A 19,523-nucleotide genomic window follows, 5' to 3' on the forward strand; every position below is an offset into this window, starting at 1 on the left:
CCATCTAACATCAGCAACAATATCCCTAGTACCACGACCCCTTCTAAACCCTGCCTGGACTTCTGGCAGTTCTCTGCTGATGTACAGTGTTTAGAAAACAGAAAAAGATGGAATTCTCCAGGCTCAGTCTATGAAGTAAACATATCCTTGATACCAAAGTCAGGAAAAGACACCACGAAAATAGAATACTATAGGCTGATTTCTCTCATGAACAAAGATGCAAGCATCCTCAATAAAATTCTGGACAATAGAATCCAACATAAAGGAAAAATAATTCACCATGACCAACTGACTTTCATAATATGTATGCAAGGACTGTTAAATATAAGAAAAACTAACAGTGCAATTCATCACATTAATAAAGCAAAAAACAAGAACCACATGATCTTATCAATGGATACAGAAAGACCTTTGATAAAATCCAACATTCTTTTCTGATTAAAACACAACAATACAGGGGAATTACCTTAACATACTATAAAGTATATACATAAAACCAAGAGCCAAAAGCATTCTCAATGGAGAGATATATAAAAGGTATTCCCCTTGAGAACATGAACTAAGGTGTCCATTATCACCTCTCCTATTCAGTATTGTGCTGGAAGTCTTAATTATATCACTAAGAGAGGGAAACAAGAGGTATCCAAATTGACAGAGGTAAAATTATCTCTATATACATATGTTATGATAGTATAATTAGAAAAGTGTTAAGACTTAGCACTAAAACTACAGACATAGTCAACTAGTTCAACAAAGTGGCAGGATACAAGATCAACTCTCTAGAGTGACAAATACAGACATGGAGCTAAGAAAAACAATATCCATCACAAAAGTTAACCACAAAATTAAATATTTGGGAGTTCTCTGACTAGAAACACAAAAGACCTAGTCAAAGAAAACAACAAATATTACTTGGGAGGGACTGGAGAGAATTATGCTAAATGAACTAACTCAGTCCCATAAGGACAAATACTGCTTAAGACCGTTATTGCAGAAATTGAAAGTAAAATGTATATGAGGATCCAAGGGGGTGGAGGAGCTTAGGAATGAGAAGAGGGTTTAATCATATAGCTACACAATGGGCGAGGAAGAGTTGGTTAAAGGGAATGGGAAATATCTAGTATGAAAAAACAATGCATGTAATAAGCTTTGTAAGTAAACCAGTGTAAAATAAAAATTTTAAGAAAATAAAAAGAAACAAAAAGAGACCTGGAGAAATGGAAAAATATACCATTTGCATGGACAGAAAGACTCAAAATTGTGAAAATGACAATTCCACCAAAGGCAATCTGCAAGTTCAATACAATCCCAATACAAATTTCAATTCCATTCTTAAGTGAGATGGAAAAGGCAATTTCAGTTTCATCTGGAATGGAAAGAGATCCCAAATAAGTAAAGCACTCCTGAAAAAGAAATGAAGCAGGAGGCATCTCACTCTATGATCTCAAATTCAACTACACTGCTGTGGTGGTCAAAACGGCGTGGTCCTGGTACAGTGACAGACACATAGATCAGTGGAATAGAATTGAGAACTCAGAAATCAGTTTGTCTACCTATACTCAATTGATTTTTTTACAGGGAGATGAAATCAGTTACGTGGGGAAACAAAATCCTCTTTACCAAATGGTGTTCACAAAATTGCAAAACTATCTGTAGACAATTCAGGCAAGACTCACATCTCATACCATACACAAAAAATAACACAAAGTGGATCAAGGACCTAAGAGTAAAACCAAGGATGATAAACTTCATCAGAGAAAAGCTTTGAAGAGCTCTAGATGCCCTAATCCACAACATGAACTGTCTCCCAAGCATACTAAAAATCCTATAACCAGTAAAGAATATAATAGATTAATCAGATCTTCTAAGAATCAAATCCCTATGCACATCTAAAAACTCCAACAGGGTAAAAAGGAAAGCCAGAGCTTGGTAAAAAATATTTGGTAATGACATATCTGATAAGGGACTCATGTCTAAAATTTCTAGAATACTCCAACACTTCAACAAATAAAAGGTAAACTACTCAATCACAAAATGGGCGCAGGATATTAATAACTTCACCTAAGATGACATTCAGATGCCAAACACATGAAGAATCATTTAAAATCCCTAGCTGTCAGAGAAATTCAAATCAAAACAAATACGAGATATCATCTCACCCCAATAACAATGGCAAAGTTCAACAGTGCAGCAAGCAACAAATGCTATTGAAGTTGTGGATATACTGGAGCTCTTATTCTCTACTAGTGGGAGTGTGAAATGGTGTCACCATTATGGACTATGGAAGGCAGTATGACACTTTCTCAAAAAGTTGGAAATAGAAATAGCTTTTAATCCAGCAATTCCACTACTAGGAATATACCCTAAATATACTAGAGCTACCACTCAAACAGATAGATGCTCACCCATGTTTATTGCTGCATTATTCACAATAGCAAAGAGATAGAAACAACCCAAGTGCCCATCAACAAATGAATGGATAAAAAACCCCCTATGGTATATTCACACAATGGAATACTACGCACCACTGAAAAACAAGAAACTCAGAAAATATGACATCGGTGATCCTGGAAGACATTGTGCTGAGTGAAATATCTCAGTCACAAAAGAACAAATACTTTTATAAGAAAAGACTGACATAGGTGTTGGGAGGAAACTAAGAAAAGAGGGGATAAATAATGAACTCTACATTGGAACAAATGAAGGAAAGAACTGTTTAAAAGGATATATGATTAGGCATTATTTGTATGATAAAAGTCCAGAATAAAAGGTGTATAGCAAAGTGAACTGTGGGAAGGTGGTGGAGAGAAAGGAAGAAATTATGCAATAATGAATGAATATTTTTTTTAATGATGGAAAGATAAGGAAGAAAATGTGCAACAGTGAATGAATGAAAATCCAACTTTTTTGCAAACTTTCATTAAAATCACAATTAAAAAAGAGTACTGAACTTACACACCTATTACCAGGAAGATATGCTTGTTCCTTTGAGAATCTATGATATATCCAATATTATTCCCAAACACTTCTACAGTTGGTGCTGTGTATTTTATGCGCTCATTAAATGTACTTATTATTTATGTGGTTAAAAAGTCTATATGCTTTCTATTGATAGTTTCAGATTATTCTTTTTTTTTCTTTTGAGTGTTATATATTTATACTTTTGGTGAATTTTCAAGACAACACAAAATAAATAATTATTTTATCAGATTTCAGTTATAATTTTTTACCATTTTCACTGATGAAAACCCTTTGTTTATTATAACAATTACAACTCTACTATACATTACTTTTGTTCTCTGTTTTAATTTCATTTATTCCACTAAAAGTAGTTGTTTTCCTTTTTGTGTCCTTTATGTTATTTTTTTAATACCAACACATTATTATCCTTTGTTACTGAATTTGGACTTTCTAAATATAATCACTTCCTTCTGCCTGGAGAATATTCATCTTTAGATATTTTCTTTAATAAGCATCTGGGTTACTAAACCAATCTCTTTCCTAAACTTAGTTTTATGATTATTTTTTAATGTTATTTATATTGCAATACGATTTATAATGGAAAACACTTAGTTTAACTTTTTATTTTATTTATCTTTCTCGGCTAAGAAAGAACCTTTAAGCCAAACTTGTGTTCCATTAAATGGTCTATTTTTCTTCTTTTTGATCTTTATTTTCTGTTTCTTCCACTGTAATCTTTTGGTGGCTTTTTGTTTATTCTGACCCCTAAATCTGTTAATTAAATTAATTTTAACTCATTTTCAGAAAATTTATCATCTTTTAAGGAGTATTTGTTATCTCATTTTCCTCATCTCACTCTTATAATTCCTATTAGATATTCATCTGATTTTTCTACTCTCCTTCTATCTCACCTGCCCCTTTTCCTATCCTCTATATTATCTAACTTTTTTTCTCATTCTCAAAGACATTTTGGAACTCTTTATTCTGGAGATAGTTTGTATTTATAATTCCTGTTTTTTATGTCACATCTTTAAGCCTATCTGACTTGAAGATTGCCCTTGTTCTCTATTTTATTTTTTAAATATCTATTGGAAACTATACTAACTATATGAATTACAGTTGAGGTGCTTAAAGGGACTGTTGCATATAAAGAAATAAAATCAAGTATCATTTGAAGTCAAGTTGATAACAGATACATTATGCATAGTTTTCTCTAGAAAAGGAATCAATCAGCAATAGAGGAAGTGTTGAGATGTAATTATCTACCTGTCTCAAGTGCATAATGGATTGTTGTTGATTTCCCTGGAGTCAAGGACATAGTGACCCTATGAACAAAAGGCCTGAAGCCTTTCTGTAAGGATTCATAGAGTTTCCAGAGGCATGTAGTTTGGAAAGTGGATGCCACTCCTGCTTCCAAACCGGTCTTAAAACTGGGAGCTCCACCAAACACTGTCCACCATGGGCAGCCCTTATGGCATTTGACCCCTAATGGCTCAAGGTTCAGTTTCACAGCAAACCCAAATTGCCTTAGTACTGCAAATTGACAGAGGAGTGCTGTGCAACTTAGAAGAATCTTCTTCCAAAATGAAATAACAATAGCAATAGCAATACCAATAATCAGTAAGCCCTCTTTCCCAACTGACATTTAAATAGAGGGGCCCTCACGGTTTGCAGAGGCATGTGATTTAGGAAGTGCATGACACTTCTGCTTCCAAACCTGAATCAATGTGGGAGCTCCACCAAACACTCCCCATGTTTGGTAAAACCTATGGCACAGGTGGTCATCATCACAGAAAATATCAATAACCATTTGCCCTCCACATGTTTAAATTCTGGCATGCCCAAATGCTGGTGGCCTATTAAAGAGCCAGAGACTCCCAAGCCATCTGACAAATGAAATCTGCTGACCCCGACTTAGGGTGAAAATAAAGCCAAAAGAGCCGTCAGTGTTCCTTATGTGACCCTCAGCAAGGAGCAAGGATCCACCAGCCAGCATGACACGGATTCCCAGTAGACATCAACCTGCAGACATAGCTAGGCCTTACCATGGTTTACATTTCGGCATGCCCACGCGGGGGGTCAGCGATTGGACTTGTTATATGGCTTGGGAGTCTCTGGCTCATTCAATTCATAGTCCACCAGCATAATGGGTTAACCTATTTAAAGATATTGGCCTGCCATGCCCAGTAATAAGTTGAGACCAATTGATATTAATAGAAATTTTTAATGCCAGCTTTCCTAGATAAGCCTTGTTGTTGTTGTTGTTGTTGTTATGTACCGTCGAGTCGTTTGCGACTCATAGCGACCCTATGCACAACAGCCCTAAACCCTGCTCTATCCTGCGCCAACCGCACTGCCTCCGACACACCCATTCCGATTACCCCAGTCACCGAATCAATCCATCTCATAGATAAGCCTTACCTAATTCTTGATTCTGAACCATGCAGTGTTTCTTTGCTTTCACCTGACCACTGCCAAGTAAAAGTTTAGCATAAGCACAGTCAAGTGTTCTGGGATTCCAATTCTTCTCAGAGCCAGCCATAGTTTGTTGTGATCCACACAATCAAACACCTTTAATTGGTTCCAATTAATATCAACAATATGTGTAACAGAATGAAATGGTCCCTAGTTCTGAGTCATCTTCATAATTATTGGTATATTTGGGTCTATTGTTAATAACAATTATATCAGCCCATACCATTGAGGATTCCCTAATGTTTGACTGATTTTCCACTTCACTGAATATGATGTTCTTTTATAGTGATTAATCTTTCCTGGTAAGTGTACAGACTCCATCAGAACCTTGCCATTCTTGCTTGTAAAGAACATGTGATATTTCTTCCAAATGTGTTTTTTTCTTTTGACAAGTAACACCATATACAATATTCCTTGTCAAACCACTTTTCTAATAGTCTGTCTTTAAAATATCTTCAGTCACATGCATATAATTTAGAATTTGTATATCAAAGTTTATGAATTCTAGAGCTATTTTACATAAAATAGCTCTGGTGGAATAGTGTTTAATATAATGCGTTGCTAATAGAAAGGACAATGGTTCAAATATTCAGCTTCTTTGTTAAAGAAATATGAGTAGACTCCTCCCATAAGAATTACAGCCTTGGAAATCGAGGAGCGGGTTTCCGTCAGAAAACAGAAAAGAGTCAGAATTGAACCCATGGCGGAGTAATTGTACATAGGATTCCTATAAGTCAAACAGACTCAATAGTGCCTCACAGCAGAATATTGACATATGAAGTAGTCCTCATTATGCTGTAGTTAAGCACTCAACAACTAATCAAAAAGTCAGTGATCTAAACCTACCAACGATTCAATGGTAAAACGTTAATATGGCACTCATCACAGCAAGAGCAATGTTGATGTTTGATGGAATTTGACATAGACCTCTGAGTCAAATTGTCCTAGTTAAAAAGTTCACCATCATTGAAATTAATGTGCCCAAATGCTATTTTTAATCTTTACTTTGAACGAAGTGTTGTTATTGTTGGTAAGTGCTCTTGAGTCAAGCACGTCTCCTAACAACCCTAGGACAAAGAGATATGATCCCTGTCCTATTCTGCACCATCCTCGTCAACTCTGACACATTTGTATCCAGTGTCTGTAGTCACTATGTCAATTCATCTCATTTATGGTGTCCCTCTCTTTTGCTAACCCTTTGTCTTTCTAAGCATGATGTGTCTTTCTAAGCATGATGTTTCTTTCAAAGGAGACATTCTTAATCATTTACTCATTGTCTTCAACTCAGAACTAACTCATAGCTGATCATCCATTGGGTTTCTGAATCTGTACATTATGCAGGAGATTGGCCGTTTTTCTCCTGTGGAGTGGCTCGTGAACTCAAACTGCTTGAGAGATGCAGCCTTTGTGTTAGCAGTGCAGTTCCTTGTGTACTGCACCTTTTTTGGTAGCAAAAAATCACTTAACTGCTGTTTTACCAGTGTTCCTTCCATACCTAATATACAACTATTTCATACACTTTCCATGGCTGTTTCTTTATGGAATCACATAACTTCCTCATTTGTCTCCCACAGACCTAATAATCTCTGGACTTTAAGTTAGTGACCAGTTACTAATCTAGCATTCTATTGAGACATTGCTCTAGGTTTTTATTATGAAATAACAATAAAAACAGAAAGAGACTAAATACTTAGAACATTAATCTTATAGGATAAAAAGGATAATATCTGCCCAAGGAGAAAGCTGAAAATGAAGGAAGGGATATGATAGAGAAATGAATGGAAATAAGAATATGGATGATTAGAAGAATAGATGGAATGAGAATTGAAGTGAACAGAATAAAAATTGAAGTAACAAGAGTGGCGATTGCAACATAAAGTTTGCAATTTATATAAAAAACTGAGCAGCTGAATGGGAAAGGAATTTGTAAACTTTCATTTGAAGTATAATAAAATGGTGAATATATTTTGTTTACATGTGTTGCTGAGTCAGAACTGAGTCAGTGCTCACCCTGCAGAGGGTTTTTAAGGGCTGTAAATCACCTGGACACCTGGAGCAGCTGATGGATTTGAAGTGGATGACCTCAGATTGGTTGCCCAATTCCTTACCACAAAGCCTCCAGCCAGCTATTTTGTATTTTCTGGGTGTGTGTGTGTGTGTGTGTCTGTGTTTAAAATATGACCATATATATAGGAAAAACTACAAATAAGTAGTGAGTCAGAAAGAACTCATATAAGCTTACTATTTTTTATGGTCTTTAAAAAGGAAGATCTGGTGACCTAGTAGGTAAGAAACTGTACCAGCAACCTAAACAGACTGCTTTGTTGGAGAAAGATAGACAATTTCTTCCTGTGCAAGTTAACCACGCTTGAGTTTTGATGATGGTCTTTTATATCCTTAATGTATTATAAAAATTAAGTTTTAATATAATTAGTAAGCCAAAGAGGTAGCAGCACCCCCCAGATGCTCCTTGGAAGAAAGACAAATAGTCTTTTCCCATAACTATTTACAGCTTCAGAAACATGATGGTTATTATAAGTTGGAATTTATTTTAAAGTAGTGGACTAAGATTGAGTTTAACAATATTTTTATGAAGTTGTAATGAATGTTGATAGTATCATTTTTTGTAGTAAATATACGTGTAATAAAACGTTTGCCATTTACAAATTTTACATGTACCATTTATAATGTACCATTATATTCATCATGTAACCTGACAGGACAGAGTAGAATTGCCTCATAGGATTTCTAAGACTGCAGCCTTTAGGGGTGCAAATTGTGACATCTGTTCCTTTTTGTTGTTGTGTGTTGTAGAGTAGGAGTCTACCTATAGCTGACCCTTCAGCGGGTTTTCTGAAGCAAGTAAATACACGGGAGGAGATTGCCGATCTTTCTTCCACAGAACAGCTGGTAGATTTAAACTATATGCCTTTGGGATTGCAGCACAGTATCTTACCACTAAGCTACCTTATAAAATACTTAGTCAGTATATAACTATTTATATAGCCCAAGAGACTGTACAAAAGTATGCAAAAAAGCCATTTGTTAGCCAGTTCTAAATTGATTGCCTGATATTTGTCAATTTGTGTTCACTATTTGGTCCAGTTCTTTATAAGGCATGTCCTGATTAAGGATAAAAAAAACAGCACTATTCCACTGATTTCTACAAGTTTGCATGGGTGTAACATATCCAGACAACCTATGAACTCCATTGCTATCTTCATGTTAATTCTGAGGTCTCTCCCAGTACTCAATATGCCTGAGGAAGGACTAACTTCCTCAATACCATGAGCCCTGTCCACATGTGAGGACAGGGGTGGGAAGGTCACTGCCTCTGGAAGGTGGAATGTTCCAGAAAGCCCAGGTTTGCCTACATCCCGTACCAAGTAAGCTTCAGTAGCTAAGTTGAGCTTGAGGGTTACTTCTTCCATGACTCAAGGCAAAATTGTTTATGGAGATTCCCAGGCTCATGGTCTGTGAAAGCTTCCATTTCCATGAGAACTTAGTGTAATATCAGCAATTGTCTCTCTAATGGTGCATGTCATAGAGCTGAGAAAGTTATTTTCTTGTAGCAGTAGCTTATGAATGACTAACAGACACCATATATGGTACAGAGGCACAAGGAGGCTCTTAAAGCCTCTGAAACCACTTACTAGAGCACTTGTTGATTCAATTCTAAAAGCTTTTGTTGGCAGAGGCCCCTTCAATGAGTGCTTCTTTTTAAGTAGTAGCGTCAGTGAGAGTAAATAAAAGTCTAAATGAGGAATATTTTGTCTTCAGAATCTCAGAACTAAAAGACATTGAGCTTAATACCTTTAATTAGTGGGTTAAATATACCTTCTCAGAGTTAGATATTATTACACCACATCATATCCATATCCATGTTTTGTTCTATTATATATTTGCTACTTAACCTTCTATGTCTTTTAGAGCAATGACGTGTACTAATCATGACCTTCTAACGTAAGTATTTATTAATGCGTACATTTTTAATAATTTAATGTAAAAGGATTCAATAACTCTTACATGTTAGGTGGTGGATTTAATTTGTTTCTGTTGAATTAATAAAATGATGCATGTGAGAATTGTGTATGTCTGCCACATGAGCACTTGTGGTGTAGTCTGTAAAGAACTGAGCTATTAACTCAAAGGTCATGCCTCTCTACCACTTTGAATCTGAGGTGGGACAATGGGCAGTTTCCTTGCACATGATATGCAATCTCAGAAACCTGGAGAATCAGCTAAAAGTTGGTTCTGATTTATAGGAATGAGTATATACCAGGAATTTTGGTAAACACTTGGAATACAGACAAAAAAACCCCCACAAACCGAAGTCATACATTCATATAGTAGAACTCTCATGAGATGCTAAATAAACTTGGAGCACAAACTAAAGTCAACTAGTCATTAATAAATAGAAGAATATATTTAAATTTCTAAACACCAGACTACATGGTAAGGTAGAAGAATGTATAAACAATAAAACCGAAGTAATAATCTGGATGTTATCTTTTTCCTAATTCACAAAATATTCCCCAGAAGTTTAGTTTTGTATTGGCTACATATATGCAGCAAAAGTAAGTGAAATTAGTTGGCAGTGGGGAGGAAGACAATGTTAAGCATTGGTTAACTTATAAATCAAATACAAGGACTAAATATAAACATATCCACCCACATGCTGCTTTTAGTTCAGACCCATAGCAACCCTCCCCTGAGTTCCTCGGCAGTAAATTTTGATAGAGAGACTGCCTGCCTGCCTCGTATCCCAACCACCAGCTTTTCAGTTAGCAACCCAACACATGACGTCATACACCATATGAACTCCTTAGATATAGGCAATATCTTGCGAATAAGCCTATAATGATTAATATAACATTATTGCCTTGATATAGACTAGTATTATCGCATTATAATTATTCTAGAGTTAAATATATTAAATGTGGAAAGAAAGGGAAGAAGTAGAAAGAAATTGAATTTGGAACCTAATAGAATTTAAAGTGAATTAATTCTCACCTCTTGCCTATACCTGCTGTGTAAATTAAATTCTCACCTCTTGCCTATACCTGCAGTGTAAATTGAATTCTCATTTCTTGCCTACACCTGTGATGTAAATTTGCACCAGAACACTTGTTGCTCATGCATAATGTATACTCGGACCAAGAAACAGTCGTCAGAACAGAGCAAGGAAAGACTATATGGTTCAAAATCAGGAAAGGAGTATGTCAGGGAAGCATTTGTCTCCATACTTTTGCAATCTGTATGCTGATCATATCATTAGGGAGACTTTGCTTTATATTGAGGAGTGTAGCATCAGAATTGGAAACTCCTCAACAATCTGAAGATGACACAACCGTGCTTGCCAAAACTGAAGAAAACCTGAAGTGTTTTCTGGATAAGGTCAGGGCCAGCAGTCTTCAATGTGAATTGAAGCTCAACAACAAGAAAACAAAGATTCTCACCACTGAGCCAACTGGCAGCACCATGGTTAGATGGGGAGGAGTTTGAGATTGTTAACAACTTCAGCTTTCTTTGTTCTGAAGTCAACACTCTTAGCACCACCAGCACGCAGGAAATAAAAAAAACAAATTGCACTGACAAAATTTGCTGTCAGAGACCTCTCCAGAATGCTGAAGAGCAATGATGTCAGTTTAGAGACCCTGATCTGCCTGATCCAGGCCATGGTCTTTGCAATTACTTGCTATGCATCAGAGAGCTAGAGAATGACTAAGGAAGTCAGAAGAAGGACCAATGCTTTTGAGTTGTGTTGCTGGAGAAGAATGCTGAACATTCCACGTACAGCCAAAGGAACAAAAAGCTTTATCCTGAAGAGGGGAAAACCAAGTCCCTCCTTAGAGATGAGGATTTTAAAGCTCTGTCATATTGTTAGGAGGGACCAGTCGTTGGTGATCGGCATCATGCTTGAAAGGGTGGAGGGACAAAACAAGAGGGGAAGATCCTGGATGAGATAGATTGACACAGTAACTGGGATAATGGTATTGGGCGTGTCAGAGACATAAATGCTGGCTCAGAATAGGGCAGAGTTTAGAGCTATTTTGCATAAGGTTACTATGAGTTGCAGGAAACTCCAGAGCACATAACAATAACAACATAGCTCACTAAGTATCTTAATTTTAAAAGTGAACAGCAATGTTTCCTTAAAAGTTTGAGGATTAAATATTTGCATATTTGTTGAACACTTATTTTAAGTATTAATTAAGGATAGAGATGAAATTAATGACAATCTATTATAAAGACTCATTTCTCATTTCTAAGTACTTAATTTTGAGATTAATATTAATTAGTACTATGAAACTTTCAATTATCACATCCACCTATAGGGACTTAAGCCACATGCATCTAAAGGGACAAAAGTTTTTGTCCTTGAGCTCTACATGTTCTTTTCCTTAATGCTGACATCCCCTTCTTAAGGTTTTCTGTGCTCCATCAGCGCTCTTCCAGGTTTCTAGTTATTTCCATAACTCTTTTTTTCTTTTCTAAGAGAAGGATCCTTGAGGATCTTAAAGCTCACAGCATATGCTCATTATCCTGGATGCTGGGGCATTTGAAGTAGCATAAAGAGTGAGCTGAAGATGGTAAATAGGTTTTATCTCCACATGTCATCTTTGAATGATAGATAGTGACTACATAGATTGCTCTGCTGAGAATGAGAGAGTGCTCTAAAGTCTGCTGGAAGAAAACAGCCTTTACCAAGGAGAGGGAGGGCAGAGGAGCATCTTACTTGGCAGGTACTTGGCAACTTTAATGTGTCCTAAAGCGAGTATAAGCCTGGCATGAAACAGTTGTTAACCTAAAGAACAGAGATCAGACCTCCCTGGTAGTTAAGAAGTATATAGTAAGAACGGACTCTGAATTCCCCAAGTGTGATAATTAGGAAACTATTGTGATGGAGAAAAGAGATGAGATGAAATAGAGCTAAATTGGGAATATTTAGAGACTTATTTTATTCTTTTTCCTCCCTCTTTGGATTTAGCCTTCAGCAGTAATAGTGACCCAAACTGTCAGTCTTAACGGTAATATAATTTATTAAGCTAGAAAAAAGAAAACCCCTTTGTTGTCTATGAATATCATTGTCATGGGATTTACTTTAGAATTTTAATAACCTAGAGTTTTCAGATTTTTAAGTTCTAGCTGCCAAGTGAAAAACTTAGCTTTCAGTGAACAAAATTCTAGACTAAATTTACAGAGGTTATTATGGTTTTATTATTTTGGATTTTATTTTTTAAATTTTTTAATCAACTATGTTGTGTGTTTTATTTATTTTTTTTCCTCCCTTTGCTTATGTCCTTGGACTCTAAAAGTCTAATTTACTGAAAATTTAACTTCTTTTAGTTACTGTTACATGCTGCTGAACCACCTGCACTTATAGGGACCCAGTGTACAAAAGCTCTGATCCCTGTCCTATCCTGATTCAATCTCAATGTCTCCAACAGACCTAATCCCATTAACACGGCTGCTGAGTTAATATATCTCATCCTCCGCCTTCCTCTCCTGTACCATCCCTCTACCAAACATGATGACCTTCTCTAAGGTCTGGTCTGCCCTAGCCACATGCCCAAAGTATGGGAGACTGAACTTCAAAATCCTTCCTTCTAAAGAGAAATCTGTTTTCACCCTTTCTAAGAAAGACCTATTTGTTTTCCTGGCAGTCCATAGTGTGTTCAACACTATTCTCCAGCACCAAACTCAATGGCATTGATTCTTCTTCTATTATCTTTAGTCATTGTCCACTTTTCTGGACAATGCACAGTAATTGCAGAGACCACAGCTTGGCTCAGTTACACTTAAGTTTCTAGACTAACATTGTTTTTCTTCATTACTCTAGAGAAATCCCTGGCTTTCCCAATGAAATTCATCTTTTGATTTCCTGACTGCTAGTGTCAAGCGTGTTGATCAGGGAACCAAACAAGCTAAAATTGTTGACAATCTCAATCTCTTCTCCATCTATTATGATGTTGTCAATTGGGCCAGTGGTGAGAATCTCTGTTTTCTTGATGTTGAGCTTCAATCGATTTGAAGACTACTGTCCCTGACATTTTGCAGCAAATGCCTCATGTCCTCCTCAGTTTCAGCAAGCAGGGTTGTGTCATCTGCATAAAACAGGTTGTTGATGAGTCTTCCCCCAATCCTGATGTCACATTCCTCCTTATGAAGTCTAGCCTTCCAAATGATCTGTTTTACATGTAGATTAAAATGGTGTGGCAATAAGATGCATCCCTGATGCACACATTTCTTGATCTTCCCGTGGAGTGTTTCCCTGCTCTGTTCTGAAAACTGCTTACTGGTTCAAGTATAGGATTTGCATGAGCACAATCAAGCATTCTGGGATTCCCATTCTCCTCAAAGTTAGCCACAATTTGTTGTGGTTCACACAGTCATATACCTTTGCTTAATCAATAAAAAACAGACACGCCTCGGATACTCTAACCCTAAACCTAGTTTATATTAGTAGCTTTGCTTATTTTAGTACAGGACCTGGCAGTCTACTCTGCTAAAGAGTACAGCCTGTTGTTGTATACCATAAAGTTGGATCCAACTGATTGCTGATCCTTCAGTGGGTTTTCAGAGGCAGTTTACTTGAATAGGAGGAGCTTGCCCATCTTTCTCCCATGGAGCACCTGGTGGATTTGAACTGCGGCATTCACATTGCAGGGAAGCTCCTTACTACTAGACTACCAAAGACCTGGAACTTTACTTTGCTAAAGATTACAGCCTAGGAAACCATATTTGCCACATAGGCTGTGAAGTGGAAATGTCTGATGGCACATAGTAGTTGCAATAGCAACCCAGTGGGAAGAATTTAAATGCCTAAGAAAGAGTGGAAGTTTAGCTGAATTAAGATGGGAGAAGGAAACAGAAAGGAAATGAAAACATGTTATCATTGAAAAAAACATTTTGACAACAGTTATATAATTTTATTATTTTTATTACTATTTTTATTAAGTTTGATAATGGTTTATTTTTTGTAGCCTTCTGAGTTTAGAAAATGATTCTTATAGGCCTAATTTTTCTTCCCTAAGGAGTGCATGTGATGTGATCTGTAGTTTGTTACATTGCTAAACTAATGGTGACTTGTCCCTAGTGGTCTGAATTTACCAGCATCTCTGAGGAATAAACTGTAGTCTCTTGCATTAAAAGATACATAGTGTCAGAAACCCAAAGGAGATTCATTATGAATAAAAATCTATTTAGTCCTACTTAATCAGTTATATGTTGATATTTATATTAAAACAAAGTAAAGCTGTTAAATTATGTTGTTATTGTTCTTGTTATGTGCCATCAAGATGGAAGTGACTCATAGCTGACTTTCCTCATTACATTTTTCAGAGGCTATAAATCACCCTGAAGATTGCCCATCTTTCCACAGTCAAGAAGCTGGTGGGTTGAAACAACCTGTCTTTGGGTTGGCTGTAACTTTCTACCCACTAAGCCGCCAAAGCAGGCCAGTGGGAAAGAGCTGTGCTACTCACTCAAAGAGGCAGTTATAACATACCAGCTTCCTAGCAGAAGAAAGATGGACCCTCTCTTCCTGAAATACATAGAATCTTAATTTCTAATTTAAATAAACATTGGATTACAAGTCAATAAGGTACCTAATTTGTCCTGGAAGCAAATATTTGAATATTAGCAAAATCTATGGCTTTCCTTGGGTTTCTCAGGAAACTCTGTTGTTATGTGTCATTGAGTTGAGGACCCAAAGCAACCCTATAAACAGTGGCTCACAATCTTGTCCTATCCTGAGTCAACCTTACTATTTCTGACATACCTGACCCCGTTGCTACAGTCACTGTGAGAATCTATCTCATCCAGGTTCTTCGTCTCCCATCCAAGTACTAACCAGTACTTGGCACAACCCTACTTAGCTTCTAAGATCAGATAAGATCAGTTGTGTTCAGCGTGGTCAGGGTTGTATGGCTTTAAACAATGGAGCCTCTAGTGGATTCTCATCATTACAGTGGTACAGCCATTGAGATAGCAAAGCAATTCCCTACAGACTACAAGACCAGAGCCCCTAAAAAGCATAGTACAAAACATAGAAAGGAAGCTGTATCGATTACATAAGTTTATTTGGATCATTTAAATGGCCCCAAGGCTTTTCAGAACATACGAGAGGCTTTTGAAAATGTCATTTGTTGATCTATTAACTCTTTTTTTTTTGACAGTTTTATAACTTTATTTGACAATCAGCTATTAGTTTTCATCCACATTGACGGTCTGTAGATTTTTGAAAGTGGTGACAGGTACATAGGTAACCAGTGTATACAGCTTGTTTGGGGAATCTTTATCCTCATTACGTTTTCTGGACAACCATACACGGATGCGGTATGGGACATTCCTTATTCCTTTGGCCCAGACAGCTTTGTTAAGCCTGGTGTCAATGCGAACATCTGGTGTGCCCATCTCCTTCATGGCAAATTTCTGGATCTCCTTTAGTGCCCGAGGAGCACGCTTCTTAAATCCCACTCCATGGATGCGCTTGTGAGTGTTGATGGTGTACTCTCTGGTCACCACTTCGTTGATGGCAGAACGGCCTTTCTTCTTCTCACCACCCTTCTTTGCGGGGGCCATAGTGCCGGAACAAAGCTGGAAAGGAGATCTATTAACTCTTATTCATCATAGACCCACATGTATGAGAGTAGAACTGCATTCCATAATACTTCAGTGTCTGATTTTGCTGTTGTTGGTTTTGTTTTGTTTTGTTGTGTTTGAAGTAAATTGTGAAGCCTTTCTTACAAAACATCTCTTAATGGAATCAAACTTCCAGCTCTTCAATTAAAAGCAGAGCACTTTGCACACAAATTATGTTGTTTGTTGGTATTAGTTGCTATCAAGTGAAGTACAATTCATAAAAACCCTATTAAAATAGATCTAAATCCCATCCTACATTGTTCCGTCCTCATGATCGCTGACGTACTTGAGACCATTCCTGCAATCATCTTGTCAATCCATCTGGTGGAGAGTCTTCTGTAACTTTCCAACAAATGCCCAAAGTATGTGAGCTAAAGCTTCATCATCCTTGCCTTCAAGAAGCACTTTGGCTGCCCTTTCTCTAAGTAATATCTGTTTATTCTTTTTAGATCCCATGGGATATTCATACAACTATCCAACACTACAACTCAAAGACTGTACCCTCAGAAATTGAAGGATGATAAGCAGTCTGGTACAACTCTTCAGATTGCTCTCCTAGTGCATAGCATGACTTGTTTCCCCTCAGATTATGAACTGTTAAGTTACATATGAGAAATTTTGTCTTTAGGAGAAACTAAGCAAATTTTTTCAGTGAGGTCTTTGTTAGGCCATTGGTCTTGCAAGCCACGCCAGGATAAGTAAGGTGTGTAGGTAAAGCAGACATGGAAGATAGTATGACAAATTCTATTCTTGAGTCACTATAATTTTATCCTCAAAATGTTAAGAGAGCAAAGGGGTTTTCTCTGTAATTATTAGAAAAATGTATTATGTATCAATGTTAATGTAATTTGCTGTTATTTTGAATAAGCAAGGAGTCATGTAACTTCTGAGCTTAGAGCATCACTCCATTACTTGTTAGGTCAGGAGGATATACACTGTAGCTCCCTACCAATATTCTGCCTTGTGCATCTATCATATTTTGTTTCAAGGAGTAGCCTTCTAATACAGATTTCTTGATCAGTTAGTTAAACATGCTAAAACAGAAAATCTTTTATCCATCTGTTATTTTAACTAGTATCATGCATTAGTAAAAGAAAACATCTATGCTGTAGAGTTAAAATTGTGCAATGCAGGAGGTAGGGTTTTACTCCCTCAGTTCTTTTCTGCTTTTGCCTCCTCATAAAAATCACAATATGGTTAAGGTTATCTGTGTTTTTATTCTAAAACAGCATGGACAAATATTATAGCTTAATCATTGCATTTAAATATAACTCGGGCTAAACAGTAATACCCATTAATAAGGTAGTGATTAAACAAATTTTAGGATAATAAAGTAATGAATGTTACAACAGAGTGATATGATTTCTTTTCATGGAAAACGGATTATGATCACTATCAAGTGGAGAATAACTGCTACCTTTAAGTCAGTTCTGATTCATAGTGAATTTCCATCAGATTCCCCAGACTGTAAGTCTTTATAGTAAGAGCCTGAAGTCTCATCTTTATTCTGCACTGAAGTAGGTGGATTGAGCCACCGATCTCTCAGTTAGCAGCTCAGTACATTATGTAGTATGCCACCACTCCTTCAGTGAGGAGTAAGATATCCAAAATACCATTAGGAGCTTACTTGTACTGTGGTGATGTTAAGTGCTGTTAAGCTGACTGTAACTCATAATGATCCTATGAACAATGGATCTGAAACCTACCCTATCCTGTGCCGTCCTCTTCTCTGATATACTCAGTCCTTTTGTTGTAGTCAGTGTGCCAATCCATCCCTGAGGGCCTTCCACCCCTACGCTGACCCTCCACCTATCCAAGCATAATATACTTTTCTAAGGACTGGCCCTTTCTAACAACATGCCCAAAGTATGTGAGACAAAGTTTCACTATCCTTGCTTTCAGTGAGCACTGTGACTGCATTTTTTCCAAGACTTGTAATAAGCATAGACTATGAGACAGACATATTTCTGTAAGCCTTTTATAGTTCCCATTTTATGTATTCCTTATGCAACTATATAACATGTTATTGTGTTGTTGTTATGTGCCATCGAATCACTTGCAACTCATAGCAACCCTATGTACAACAGCTCTGAACCCTGCTCTATCCTGAGCCAAACTTATTGTTTCTGACATACTAACCCCAATCACCCCAGTCACTGAGTCAATCCATCTCATCAAGGGTCTTCCTCTCTTGTGCTGTCCCTCCACCCTCCCAAGCATTATATCCCTTTCCAAGGACTTGTCCCTCCTTGCAACATGTCCAAAAATATGTCAGATTAAGCTTCAGAATCTTTGCCTCCAAGGAGCAGCCTAGTCTTACCTCCTCCCAGACAAACCTGTTTGTTCTCCTAGCAGTTCATGGTATATTCAATACCCTTCTCCAACACCACAGCTCAAAGGCATCAATTCTTCTTCTATCATGTATGAATAAGTATATTAATTACCAAAAATGGAATAGAGAAAAAAATGACACAATAGTAGCAATTCTATCATCACAGATTTCTAGAAGGCAGAACTGATAGATGAACTAGAGAAATATGTTTATAAAGCCCATGTACACTTGGAAAAAGGCCTTTACAGGTGACTTCTAGAAATTAAAGGTGGATTAAAAAGAGCACACAGAATAAGGGATATCACTGTTTACATCAGATAGATCTTGACTGAAAGAAGTACATACCAGATAAATATTTACTCGTGTGATTTTGTTTTTACTATGTAAAGCATATGATTGTATGGATCCTAACAAGTTAGAGATAATGTTGACAAGAATGAGAATCCTAGAACATTTAATAATGTTCACATGAAACCTGTATATAGACCAAGAAACAGTTTTTGAAACAGAACAAGGGAGAACTGTTGTTGTGTTGTTAAGAGGATCTTGAAATCTTCTTTTTAACACTGAATTTGACATGATCCTTCATAAATTTTTTACTTTTGGCAGAATAGACCATATGATTTTCAACAAAAATGGATAGAACTATTCTCTTACAGCTCACAATTTCCTAGGACATCAGTTTTTATTTGTTCTTTGGTATTTTTTTGCAACTTTCAATTACACTAGATTCTTATTTAATATAAACCATAGTCTAAATAGAAATGGATATTTGTATCTGTTTCTCCTCATTTATCACACCAGAAAATGGAAGCTGAAGACATTACTCCATATATGCCATTAAGGAGTAAACTGTTCTGAGAACCCAGCACTTCTTCAGTTGTATTTTGAGTTGTATTCCAATAAGAGAACATTATCTTCTGATACTGTATGAGATGGTGTTTCTTTGCTATCTACATTTTGCTCATCTAAACAACACAGATGGAAATACATTGTTCTTTTAAACATCTTCAGATACGAATATGAGATCTCTTACTCCATATCCCAATACATGTTTCTATACTGTTGTTATGTGCCATCGAGTTGCTTGCGACTCATAGCGACCCTA

At 36.7% G+C, this 19,523-nt stretch overlaps 1 protein-coding gene and 1 pseudogene across 1 annotated transcript in view; one reads left to right on the top strand and one right to left on the bottom strand.

Moving 5' to 3' along the window:
• The window catches only part of LRFN5 (leucine rich repeat and fibronectin type III domain containing 5), a 395,075-nt gene that overhangs the window by 245,097 nt on the left and 130,455 nt on the right, over positions 1 to 19,523 (top strand). The window lies entirely within an intron of this gene.
• Positions 15,646 to 16,023, bottom strand: LOC102852519 (annotated as a pseudogene).

Source organism: Elephantulus edwardii, unplaced genomic scaffold (assembly GCF_000299155.1).
Source record: "Elephantulus edwardii isolate Elephantulus edwardi_28Jun2011 unplaced genomic scaffold, EleEdw1.0 scaffold00100, whole genome shotgun sequence".
In the NCBI taxonomy this organism is placed as follows: Eukaryota; Metazoa; Chordata; class Mammalia; order Macroscelidea; family Macroscelididae; genus Elephantulus; species Elephantulus edwardii.